This window comes from Ixodes scapularis, unplaced genomic scaffold, assembly GCF_016920785.2.
Source record: "Ixodes scapularis isolate PalLabHiFi unplaced genomic scaffold, ASM1692078v2 PGA_scaffold3__209_contigs__length_174095766, whole genome shotgun sequence".
Lineage (NCBI taxonomy): Eukaryota > Metazoa > Arthropoda > Arachnida > Ixodida > Ixodidae > Ixodes > Ixodes scapularis.
Window position 1 is genome coordinate 116,193,714 of NW_024609868.1, and position 12,393 is coordinate 116,206,106.

A 12,393-nucleotide genomic window follows, 5' to 3' on the forward strand; every position below is an offset into this window, starting at 1 on the left:
TTTTATGTCTTTTGGCCACGTCTACATTTCAGCACTCAGACCTGTTCGCCTAAAATGTGCTGTACTGCCACGCTCAAAACTTGCGCCGCCTGCCGTGAGGGGAAAGAAAGAAAGACGTCTCGCTTATGGAGAGGAGATATTGGCTTGTGAAGACGAAGTTCGCGTCAATTTTCTGTATAGACCTCCTGCACCGAAGATGTAAACAAACTGTGGCACCTTCATTTTTGGGTAGTACAAGTTCACTTGATTGGCGTCGAACTACTTAAAACGCCTTCGCTAAGTTTTTTTTTTTTTTTTTTTTTTTTTTTTTTTAGCGTTGAAAAACGGAAAAAACACCTTTCGACGTCCGAAATCGGCTAGCTCAAACGCCACAGCACAATTTAAAGCTCCAGATCGATGTCACCACTGCTAAGGTGCGCTTATCTTATCACTGGGGGGTGCCGTCAAAACATTTATTAACCCGTCGTTTTTTTCTGTTCCCTATCTTCCTCGTTTTTCCATTAGAACGCTTGATGTGGCGTTTCTTGGTTCATCCTTCTTATGTCTTAGCTTTGGCCTGTGCTTTGACGGATTTATAATTGATTTGTATCTTGCATATTCCCTGTTATCGCCGCACCAGAGTAGTTACACTTCTACAAACATGAGACGCTCAAGTTTGCAGTACCCAAAACAAGTCCGATAAAGTACCTTTTCGCAGCGCCACTTAGTCAACCCAGGAGGAGGCCTATATAGAAGATTTACGTGTGGCTACTTCAGCCCCGATGTGTGCTAGTTTGTCACGGGATCTGAATAATGTCCGTGGAACGAATAATTCTGCATAAAAAATCAACGTCATAATAAAGTTTTTTTGCTTTGTTTTATCAGATAGAACACAACCAGGCGGATAAATGAAAATGCTCAATATGTCACAGGGCGATATCATTATTGTGGAGATATGTACGATCAGGTTTACGGCGGAGTGATACGTGATCTAACCTTGTATGATGTTTTAGATTTATGCATTGGAGAAAATTTGGGTAACCTGTAAAAGTAAGGAGAAAGGAGGGCTTTTCCAAGAATTAAATATATATATTTTTGTGTAGGTCGGGAGGGGGAGCATTTTAGTGATTTGGACGAGATCTCAAGTGCGCAGGAGGCTTCCTGGGGTTGTGGGTTTTCATCTAATATAGAGCAGTTTATGTACCAGGATATCTAGGCAGAAACAGACTCCGTTACAAGAGAAACACTTCATTGTGTTACTGAAATAGGTACTGGGTGGAAAGACGGCATGTGGGGCGTTTGAAGGGGCCACACACATGGATTTCTTAACTTGTCGCTATACAATTGATTTCTGTATAAAATGCAACCTGGGTAAAAAGTGAAACGAAACATAACATCGCTTTCAGTTTCTCGGTTTTCGCCTGCAAACAAACCAGCTAACATAGGGCGGTATCGGTTCACATAGAGCACTCGCGTATCCAGAACAACCATGACAAAGGAGCCATTTCAGTAGTTTTGGTTCATTCAATGTGTTTTTATGGCAATAATAACAACATCCTGCATTGAGACCTAATATCGCACAGTTTCCAATGGGCCGAGAAAACGAAGTTCGCATTATGTCTATCAGCTATCGGTTTAATTTTGTGCGATACCTTCTGGCAGTATAGAATTACGTGTACTCGTCTTGTATTCTCTTAATTGCACATCTGTTGGTTCGTTTTTTTTTCGTTTTCTTTAAGAAAATGTTTTTACAGCAGCTGGAAATCAGGTTAGGAGGTACCCTACGTTTTTCAACATTTTTACTTGCTGTGAAAAACTGGTTGTCGTGTGCTTTTTACAATTATTTTCATGAGCCACTTGCAGGCAGGTTATGGCTATCTTCCTCTTAACCCGTTTGTAATGGTTTCTTTCGAAATATACGCGGCTTTTCTTGCTAGAACGCGGACTATACCTGTCTTCACCTCAAGAACCGTAGTAAAAAAAGTTCGGCTCCACGCGGAGCATTACTAATTTCCCTCTTTATCTCGATAATTAAGATATATGCAGGTGAATTTTAGATTGCATATATGCTATCTTATCAAGACGTAAGCGTTCCGAACGCTAAAAGCGTCGCTTTTTCCCCTGACAACCAAATCTCGTAAGAACTACTTCGCGCCGCGTATGAACAATGAGCAAAACTTGCTTTTTTCTTGAGGTGAAAACCGGTATAGACTTTCAGCATAGAAGGTCGTCAAAATACATGATCATCATGTTCAAAAAATGAATGCAGTTGTCCACTGTCGATTCCGATGCAAACTTAAGTCCACGCGACGAGTGTTTAAACAAACCGACAATCCTCGCCACAAACTTCTTACAACCCTCAATGTGTGCCTGAAATAAATAAAAAAAAAAACTGTCGTATACATATCTGAACGCCTTTCTTATATGAAGTTTTCGAATTATTTTACGCGATTTTAAATTTCTCAGTTAGGCTAACTCTAAAATATTGATATCAAAGCTACCTAAAAAAAAAAAAAAAAAAAAAAAAGCTCCTAAAGTTGCGCATCTAAGGAGATATCTAAGTGTAGTGCCCCTTTCCATCCACGATGTGAGAACTAGATGAGAGAACAATGTCACATCCGTTCGTAATCATTCGCGGCCCGCAAACGCAGCGGATGCTGGCGTTCATTCGCGTGTGATTTACCCGCTCTCTTTATGTCTCTGTTTTGGTACATCAATCTTTTCACAGCTGGATTTGTCCAAAAAGCAGCGCGTAATAGATTTTAGTTGTTTTATTTCTTTGTCGGCGCCATTTATACATATGGCGTATCTTAACTCTTTATGGACGAGGTACACGAAAGTTGCTTGACACATTTAATTTTAGGATATTAGTGTTTAACAAGATCAAATAAAATAACAGAGCTGAAATTAAAAAAAAGAACGTAAGCTAAAATCGCAAGGGATAGCTTTGTTTCTAGTGGGCAATACCAGTCGAAAGTCCCCCCCTCCCCCCTCCCCCCCCTCCCCCCCTCCCCCCCCTCCCCCCCCTCCCCCCCGAATGTGGCTTCCTTCGGTGACCTCTACCGATCACTATGAAATGTAAATAATATTTGAGATACGATAGCCTGAAGGTGAAACGGTCTGTAACAGGCTTGAGCTGAGCTAGTTGGTTCATAGTTCACTTAAGGCCAGCTGAACTAGACAAAACATACACATAAAGAAAAGACCATTCACACCGCTGGACTAACAACTGATTTTCATTTTCCTCCTCTTCTACTACGAGCCACACTTGAGGGAACAATTCTCTTTTCCTCTTTTTTGCTTTCTAATTCACCTTAAAATTTGTATCCTTCTAATTCCTCTTAAAATGTTTACCCCCGAAGAAATCTTTTTTTCTTTCTCGTGCAGCACGAGAGAAGGTGCACTAATGCAGTCATCGCCTTTTTCCTCAATGGCAAGTGCCTCTAGGATTTCACGTCCCAGTTTTGTCTTGTTCCTTAACGCACGACAATAGATTGGAAAGTGTTCTCCTGCTGACAGGGTTTTCACTGATGCAGCGTGCTCCCTCGTCCGATCGTTAATGCATCGGCCGGTTTGTCCGATGTAACTGCGACCGCATGTCAGCGGAATGTGGTGCACCACCTTCTTTTCACAAAGGGCGTATGGAGACTTGTGAACTGTGCCACACCTCTTTTCGTTGTTACCTCGCTCCTGGTTAACCCTGCGACACATTGAATAGGCTTTGTTTGGAGCCGAACACACCATCTGAACACCTTGCCGTCCAGCAACCTTTTTCAACTTGTGGGTCACCCCGTGAATATAGAGTGCTACCACCACCGCATGTCGAGTCTTTTTCTTTTCCTTTGTACTTTTATTCGTGCACCCTAATCCGCGCTTGATGGTCCTGCACACCTGCCCGCAAATCGCTACGAGGAGCGATTTTGGATACCCAGCTTCCTGTAGTCTCGAAACCTGAGTTTTAATTCTTCGATCGACTTCATGGTGACAGGTCTTCTTTAGGGCAGATATAAGGGCTGTGGTGGCCACCCCTTGTTTTACATTATTGGAGTGCCCCGAGTCAAAAAGGTAAAAAGCCTTTGCACGACCTGGCTTGGTATCTCCAGCACCTGTGGTTAACTTTGAATTCCAATGCCAGATTCAGGAACCTGATGGAATTATCTATGGGGAGTTTATGGGTGAATTTGAGTCCCAAGCAGCTCTGTTCAAAGCATCGCATCACTGTCTCTCGGCACCCGTCCCTTTCGTCATCTACCTTTGTGTTGCATAGAATTAAAAAAATCGTCGACGTACCTAAAGATGCTTTCAATCCTTGGACCTTTCAATCTTTTTTGAATGGCACTTCCGCAAGCCGCGAGGAAAATATCGCTGAGGTACGGAGCCACGCCTGACCCAATGCATACTCCACTTCTTTGTACATATGACGAATTCTCGTGCGACACTACTGTTGCCGTGAGGTACACACGTAGGAGCTCCAAGAAACTGTCCAGGTTCATGCCGGCTGCGTTCTGGAAATCTATGATACCCTGCTGTTCGATGGTCTTTCGAAGAATTGATAGCAGGCTTGCTTGTGTTATGGATTCCTGAATGTCGATAGAAAATCAGGAAACAATGTAAGACCCGTTCTCCCGAATAAAGGCGATCACACTTTCGGAGTTGGGAATCCAACTCCGAAAGTTGCGACACACAAGGAATGCGTTCCTTTTCGGGCTATAATCTCGGAAAGAAACACATGGCAAGGACAGGTGTCGATCAATCTGGCAAAGCAATTGTCCAAGGGTACGATGCAAGATCCTTTCAGGATTCCCAACTCCGAAAGTGTGATCGCCTTTATTCGGGAGAAGGGGTTTGACATTGTTTTCGGGTTTTCTATCGACATTCAGGACTTATATTACTCCATATCACAAGCAAGCCTGCTATCAATTCTTCGAAAGACCATCGAACAGCAGGGTGTCATAGCTTTCCAGAACGCAGCCGGCACGAACCTGGACAATTTCTTGGAGCTCCTACGTGTGTACCTCACGGCAGCAGTAGTGCCGCAGAAGAATTCGTCATATGTACAAAGAAGTGGAGTATGCATTGGGTCACGCGTGGCTCCGTACCTCAGAGATGTTTTCCTCGCGGCTTGCGGAAGTGCCATTCAAGAAAGATTGAAAGATTCAAGGATTGAAGGCATCTTCAGGTACGTCGACGATTTTTTAATTATATGCAACACAAAGGTAGATGACGAAAGGGACGGGTGCCGAGACACAGTGATCCGATGCTTTGAACAGAGCTGCTTGGGATTCAAATTCACCCATGAACTCCCCGTAGATAATTTCATCAGGTTCCTGGACCTGGCATTGGAATTCAAAGGTAACCATGTGTGCTGGAGATGCCAAGCCAGGTCGTGCAAAGGCTTTCTACCTTTTGACTCGTGGCACTCCAAGAATGTAAAACGAGGGGTGGACACCACAGCCCTTATATCTGCCCTAAAGAAGACCTGTCACCATCAACTCGAGCGAAGTTTTAAAACTCAGGTCTCGAGACTACAGGAAGCTGGGTATCCAAAATCGCTCCTTGTGGCGATTTGCGAGCAGGTGCGCAGGACCATCAAGCGCGGATCAGGGTGCGCTTATAAAAGCACAAAGCAAAAGAAAAAGACTCGACATGCGGTGGTGGTAGCACCCTATGTTCACGGGATGACCCACAAGCTGAAAAAGGTTGCTGGACGGCAAGGCGCTCAGATGGTGTGTTCGGCTCCAAACAAAGCCTATTCCATGTGTCGCAGGGTTAACCAGGAGCGAGGTAACAACGAGAAGAGGTGTGGCACAGTTCACAAGTCTCCATACGACCTGTGTGAAAAGGAGGTGGTGTACAACATTCTGCTGACATGCGGCCGAAGCTACATGGGACAAACCGGTCGATGCATTAATGATCAGACAAGGGAGCACGCAGTATTAGTGAAAACCCTGTCAGCAGGAGGACACTTGAAAATCCATTGTCGTGCGTGTCAATGTTCGGCACTGTTCTACGACGTAAACATCGTGGCAAGGAACAAGACAAAACTGAGACGTGAAATCCTAGACGCACTTGCCATTGAGGAAAAAGGCGATGACTGCATTAGTGCACCTTCTCTCGTGCTGCACGTGAAAGAAAAAAGATTTCTTCGGGGGTAAAAATTTTAAGGGGAATTAGAAGGAAAAATTGTTTTACGGTGAATTAGAAAGCAAAAAAGAGGAAAAGAAAATTGTTCCCTCAAGTGTGGCTCGTAGTAGAAGAGGAGGAAAAAGAAAATCAGTTGTTAGTCCAGCGGTGTGAACGGTCTTTTCTTTATGTGTATGTTTTTTTCTAGTTCAGCTGGCCTTAAGTGAACTGTAAAACGGTCACCTATCTCAAAATATTAGTGGTAAGAGAAACAATTATCCATACATTTCTCCCGAATATTTAGGGAAACGTCGTCCTCAGTCGCCGCGCATTCGTGCGTCAAACTTTTTTTTTTTTGTCGTCAACTATTTGCATCTTTTTTGATAGATGGCACTGTAGTTTCGGTCTTCAAGGCTGTCGTCATACAACTAGTCAAAAAAGAAAAATGATGAAACCGACACTATTAAACAAAAAACACAAATGAATTTGTGGAATGTTGCCTAGAGGCCACTCTCATCAACAAAGGGTTAACAGCGGGCAAATAAACTATGATTGGAATACGGTAAACGACCTTTTTTCTCCGGTCTCAAGATTTCGGGAATTAGGTTAAAGCTGCAGCTTTGGAGTAATGCGCGGGTTATAATTTTCGCGACAAATTGGGATTTCAATATAGATCTCAACGTGTTTTTATTTTACCAGACTTGTTCGCGGGACCTAGTTTTCGCAAATATTAGGCGATTCGCGAAATTCGCGAAAATCGAGTCGTTTACACTAGGAGTGTTATCTAATATATGTGAACATTTCTCTAAATATAAGATTGCACTTGAAACCCGATACGCACTGGGTTGTGTAATGTAATCTCGAAGGAATCATCAATTTTTAGTTTATCTGCCCTGTTTATTTAATCTAAGTTTAAACGACCTGAATACATTTTTACGAAAGTTTTAAAATAACGACAAATAACCCAACTCATTACAGTATCTCCGTGCCCGTTTTGGGAGCAAGATTTCTCTCACAGCCTGCATCATGTATTTCGTCATTACGGTAAGCGAATTCTGTTAACTAAAAAATTTCATTGTAAGCCTAAAAAAGTTTCACACGTTGAGTCAACAACATCGAATTACTCTACATTGTTGACGACTAGAAAGTAAGTGACGTATGCGGTTAAAATTATTATTCATAATGTCACAAAAATTTCAGCAAAGTGCCGGGGCTGTCGGAATTTTTGCTGCCGCCATGTCTCTGGCAACAAGTAAGTTTTGGCGCACTGTTTCGGTTTTTTTTCGCTTGAATAATTAGGTCTTAAAAATGCACCTATGCGGATTTATGCGCAGTTTTTCACGTCTCCTTCACCTGGTGCTGTCTTGCCATTGGATTCACTGGATCGCTGTACACAGCGCTGGTAATTAATAACATGTTCTCCACGAGCAGTTTATTATGATAATTTCTGTAAATGTACTCAATGTCATGGAAATAACTGCAATTAACCCAGACAAAATCATTTTTAAGCTATCCTTCGATCTCCAATTGGAAAAAAAAAATTTAAAATTACCTCTGGATGCTTCACCGTTCAGGTGGAGAGGTCGATAAAATAATTGGTGCCTTTCAGTGAATCAATGTCATCGCCTGCGGAAGTTGTTCATATAATTATTTATTTTGAAAGTCAATTTTCTACTGTGTGAAAATAATTTGTCTTCCCAGCAGGTGTAAAATTGACTTTATATTGTTTTCTGATATACATTCATCATGAGCACTGCCATTAAATTAAAGGCAAAAAAAAACTCATCGAAACCATTACTACTATGTTTTGTCCTAGCATCTTTGTGTTAACCTTTTTTAATCATAACGTGACCCCTATTGAACAGTTTTTCCTGTTTCGGCTGTTTGGGATGCATTATGCGGCATTAAAATATGAAAATGTTTTTTTCTCACTTCTTACATTTGTGTACTTGTCAAAATTTTGTCAGAGGTATGTCACTGGTCATAAAGAAAGAAGAATGTTTTAACACCTCATGCTGAGGGTGGATGTAATTATTAAAATGCGCTTTCCTTTCAGTGCTTATAATATTTGAAGCAAATATTGTTAACATAATTGGGAAATATATCGACTTCGTGATGAGCTTTTTACAATTTTTCTTATACAATTCAGTTTCAGCCGAACAAAGCTTAATGTATTGCATTGAAAACAAAGTACGTTTTCTATTCTTTCTATCTCAGCGAAACTAAATGGTTGCTAAATTAGTATTCAAGCAATAATATTCTAAAAAATATGCTCGGTGTTCACAAACATAATTAGGTATCACGAAACCAATGTTTCATCAGTGGTAAAAAATATATACCGATCTGTTCAAAAAGCAAAATAGGTATAAGATGGCATAAACTTGAGTTCCACTAATATATAATTTTCTGTATATTCTGGAATTTCCACTGGAGAAATATTATTAAACATTTTGTGGTTTAAAGAACAAATATTAGTTCGTGTTACGTACGTTTATACGTTTCATATTTAAGCAATTTCGTTTCTAAGTGTCCAGAAAATTATCGTGTTTAGACTAAAGCTATTTATTTACCTGCACAAAAATAAAAACACTGTGCACCAAGAGAACACCTTTGACGCAAGGCAAATATTCTAGGCCATAAAACAAACGATGTTTCCATCTATTATCTCTATGGTGTAGACAAACATCATGGGATGCAATCTCTGTAATAACCAATGTTTTTTTTTTAATTTTTAGGCTACGTGCTTTGCATAGCGACTTTACGTTACTTTTATCACTTTTAATACCCCAGATAGCAAGCTCTCTTGAAAGCCAATACGCCTCGAGCCAAATGTTCAATGTTAAAAATAATATTGAATTACTTGAACGTTTCGAAGCAAACACGTAAAACATGCACAATTAATTTAAATTTCTATTTATTGGTTCAGCGTGTATCTTTTAACATTTGAATGATTACTTTTTGTCTTAGAAGGACTGTAGGTGAGCTGGTATGTGTAATTGAATCAGTTCTCCGGTCACAAGATATTTAATCACCTCATATATTTAGGCCAAAAAATAAAGTCTAACACTTTTAAATATTTCTATTTCTAGGGAGGCCTGAGGGGTGTTGTTTGGACTGACTGCATGCAAGCAGTGATCATCGTATTTGCCCCTTTTGCAATAATTATCAAGATACTTTTCGACTCCAACAGCGGGCGTTTCAAACTTCGTCCCATCAGTGACGTGAAGCTGACTTTCTTTATGGAGTATGTATTAAGTCCAATCAATGAGCGAAAGCCACATAAAAAAAGGACGAGACGTTAACTTCTGAGACAAAGCTATCATTGAATATCACATAATGTTGAAACGTTTCCACTTAATCCTCGAGACATACATCACCTTAAAAAATTAAAAGTTTTGAGGCAAGCGAGGATCATCATTGAAAATTATGAATGCGCGCTTTTTTTATATAAAGTAGCCAAAGGCAGTGAACATATAAAACACAAGGCCATACTTTACGTGTAAATAAAACAAAACATTGACTTTATGTTTTAAGACGAGGTATTCCTCCGGGGTTGTTTTCAGAATTCAAGTCTGCAGAAAAAGCAAGAAGCGCGTAAAAAAACACAAAAGAAAAATATAAAAAAGTAAAAATTGAGATGAGTTCAGTCGCACTTCTAATCGCTTTGGTTTCACAAGCATGATTTATATAAAACACTGTCCATAAAACAGAATTCCAAAATGATATCGTTCACTATACTGAATTTGTTACTTTTTAACATGTCGCAGACCTTTACAGGCGAAAATGTGGAGTTTCTCTAAGGCTAAAACTAATCGGGGACTTGAATTTGTTTTATTGTGTTCTAGGTTATCTGTGTACTCGTTTTTCCTTTTCTTCGTTTGTCTCAGTGCATTAAACTTATAATAAAACTACTATTCTAGTAGAAAGTGCGCAGCTTTGGTACTAACCCAAGTGGAACATTTTGATGCCCAACAGTACGTTTCCGAAGTAAAAGGTGCTAAAGCACCGGAGTCGTGCTCGCGCTAAGGACCTCGCACAGTGTACATGCTGCGTTTGAAGGTACAGGCGCGGCACGCTGCCGTCTTCAAAAGTAGTTTTAATGGTAAAGCCATCTACATCGGGCCATATCCAAGTGCATTTGTTATCACCATAGATTCGTCACATACTCGAATCTTGCAAACATCAACATTGCAAAGAAAGACATGGACATATGAGAACTAACCCAAAACCCAAAATGATTTTTAGGTATTTGGATTATGTAAACTGAAATTTAACTTGAATTGTTACTGCAAGCATGAAATACAGATAGCAGACAAAGGAAAAATTTCTGAAAACCTGAAGTGCCGATAGAATCCAATAAGATTTCCAGTTTCGTAATCCAGATAGCAAAATGTGTTTTTTAGGTTTTTGGCTAGGGGTAGAATGTTTTATTTCGTTGCGAAAACTAGAATTAGAAGGCACTTTCAAAACGGACGTGCTTGCACAGCTTATAATCTTAGGACCACAGGTGTTTGTGAGAGTCAGTGTTCAGAGAACGCCCAAAACACTTAAAAAAGGGCATAATGCGAGCCGCAAATAACGCAAAGATAAAAACGCAAAAACATGAGTGCACACACACGGGCACAGGCGCACACACAAACCCACGACCGAACGCGCGCACACCTAGACGCACCAAGTGCACGCACGCACACATACATACACAAAAAACCACGCGCATACGCACAAAAATGCAATTATAGAGTAGAAAATTCACATAAATAGTTCCAAATTATGCGTCATAGGTGAGCTTGCCACCTCCTCCGTGAGGCAAAAAATGCCGTAATTGTGAGGCCACTCACAAACTGCGCTCAGGTTCAGAATTTGCTGGGTTATACCTGGAATGGAATGTACTTTATTTGATTATGTCACTTTTTACTTTTGGGGAGGTACAGAGACCGCTCATATTTGGCCTGCAGCCAGCCGCTGGGTCAAAGTCACCACAGGACCACGTGCAAAAGTCGAGAAAAAAACGCTTCGCTGGTTGCAGTCGATCAAGAGGAAAAGTAAAATTGCCTTTCGAAAGCCTAGCTCGAAGAGAAGGTTCATCTCGAACGATGGGGAGCGTTTGCAATTTAATGGCAGATGCCTCCAATGAAGAAAGGGCGAAAGTACGCATCCGCTGTATTGTCGCGTGGGAAGATGGAAAGCCGACAGAATGGTGGAGAACCTCGCAGACGACCAACGCGTTCGTCACCTCCTGGCATTGTTCCTTGAATAGCAGCTGAACGTAGAGGAAATGCGAAGGAGAGGAGAAAACAATGAACCACACTGCTGGTTCTGTGTTTTCTGGTATCCAAGTATTAAAGCTGGTATTCAAGGAAGCATGTCAAACCAACCGGCTCAGCTCCAGGCTGTCACAACCTCTTGGCAGCTCGTATTGCAAACGTGGCCCATACACTACGTGACCACGGTCCAGCAGTTGGAAAGGTCCCTGTAATGTACGCTCTCTAACAATTGGGGACCTCTTACTCGCCCACTGGCTACACTGCCTCTGGCAGTCCCTAAATTTGGCATGACGCAATTTTCCTCACGGAATTCAGGCGTACGACCCGTTTAACAGTTTAATTGTGCGCAATTCATGTAGTTGGCAAAAAAAAAAAAAATAAACACAGGCACACACAGCCATACGCGCTTTTATATAACACAAGCAGTTTAGCAGTTGGACTTTCAATACTGTGGAAACTTTAGTAAAAAAAAATAAAGAACCTATGCGATCTTTTAACGCGCGCGTTGCGGCCAGCGCTTGGGTTGCGATGAGGTTGCGATTAAAATCTTGGCCAACGCGAGGGCATCTGCAGTGTGTACTCGAGTCATTTTAAGCCTAACTCTGTGCAGCCCTTCGCTCCCGCCCGTCAAACTTCCCCTTCCAGCACCCATTGTTGCGCTGATGTTTTTACCACTAATTTTGTCAAACGAGCCTACTAAGCAGTCAGAAACAGCGAAGTTCCGTAACAGTGCCAGCAGTGCTACGTACACTGTGCTAAGGCGGCCGCCTCCGCAACTCTGAAAGCCGAGTGCAAACAAGCCAACAACGATTGACGTTGTTTTGTATTTCCTCGCCTTGGGGGGGGGGGGGGGGGGGGGGGGGGACGGGACGACGACCAACAACGCTATGGAAATGTTGTACGTTGTGAACGGATACTAAAATCATCGACTCCCCGACGTCACCATCTGTTTTGCGCACCAGTTGTAGTAACTGCAAGATGAGATGACATATACCATTGCTGGTCGACATTCTGCCTTACAATAGAT

At 41.6% G+C, this 12,393-nt stretch overlaps 1 protein-coding gene across 1 annotated transcript in view; it reads left to right on the top strand.

Annotated features, from left to right (window-relative positions):
- Positions 1-12,393, top strand: part of LOC8025703 (choline transporter-like protein 4) — a 647,806-nt gene that overhangs the window by 438,545 nt on the left and 196,868 nt on the right. The gene's annotated exons all lie outside the window — the stretch shown is intronic.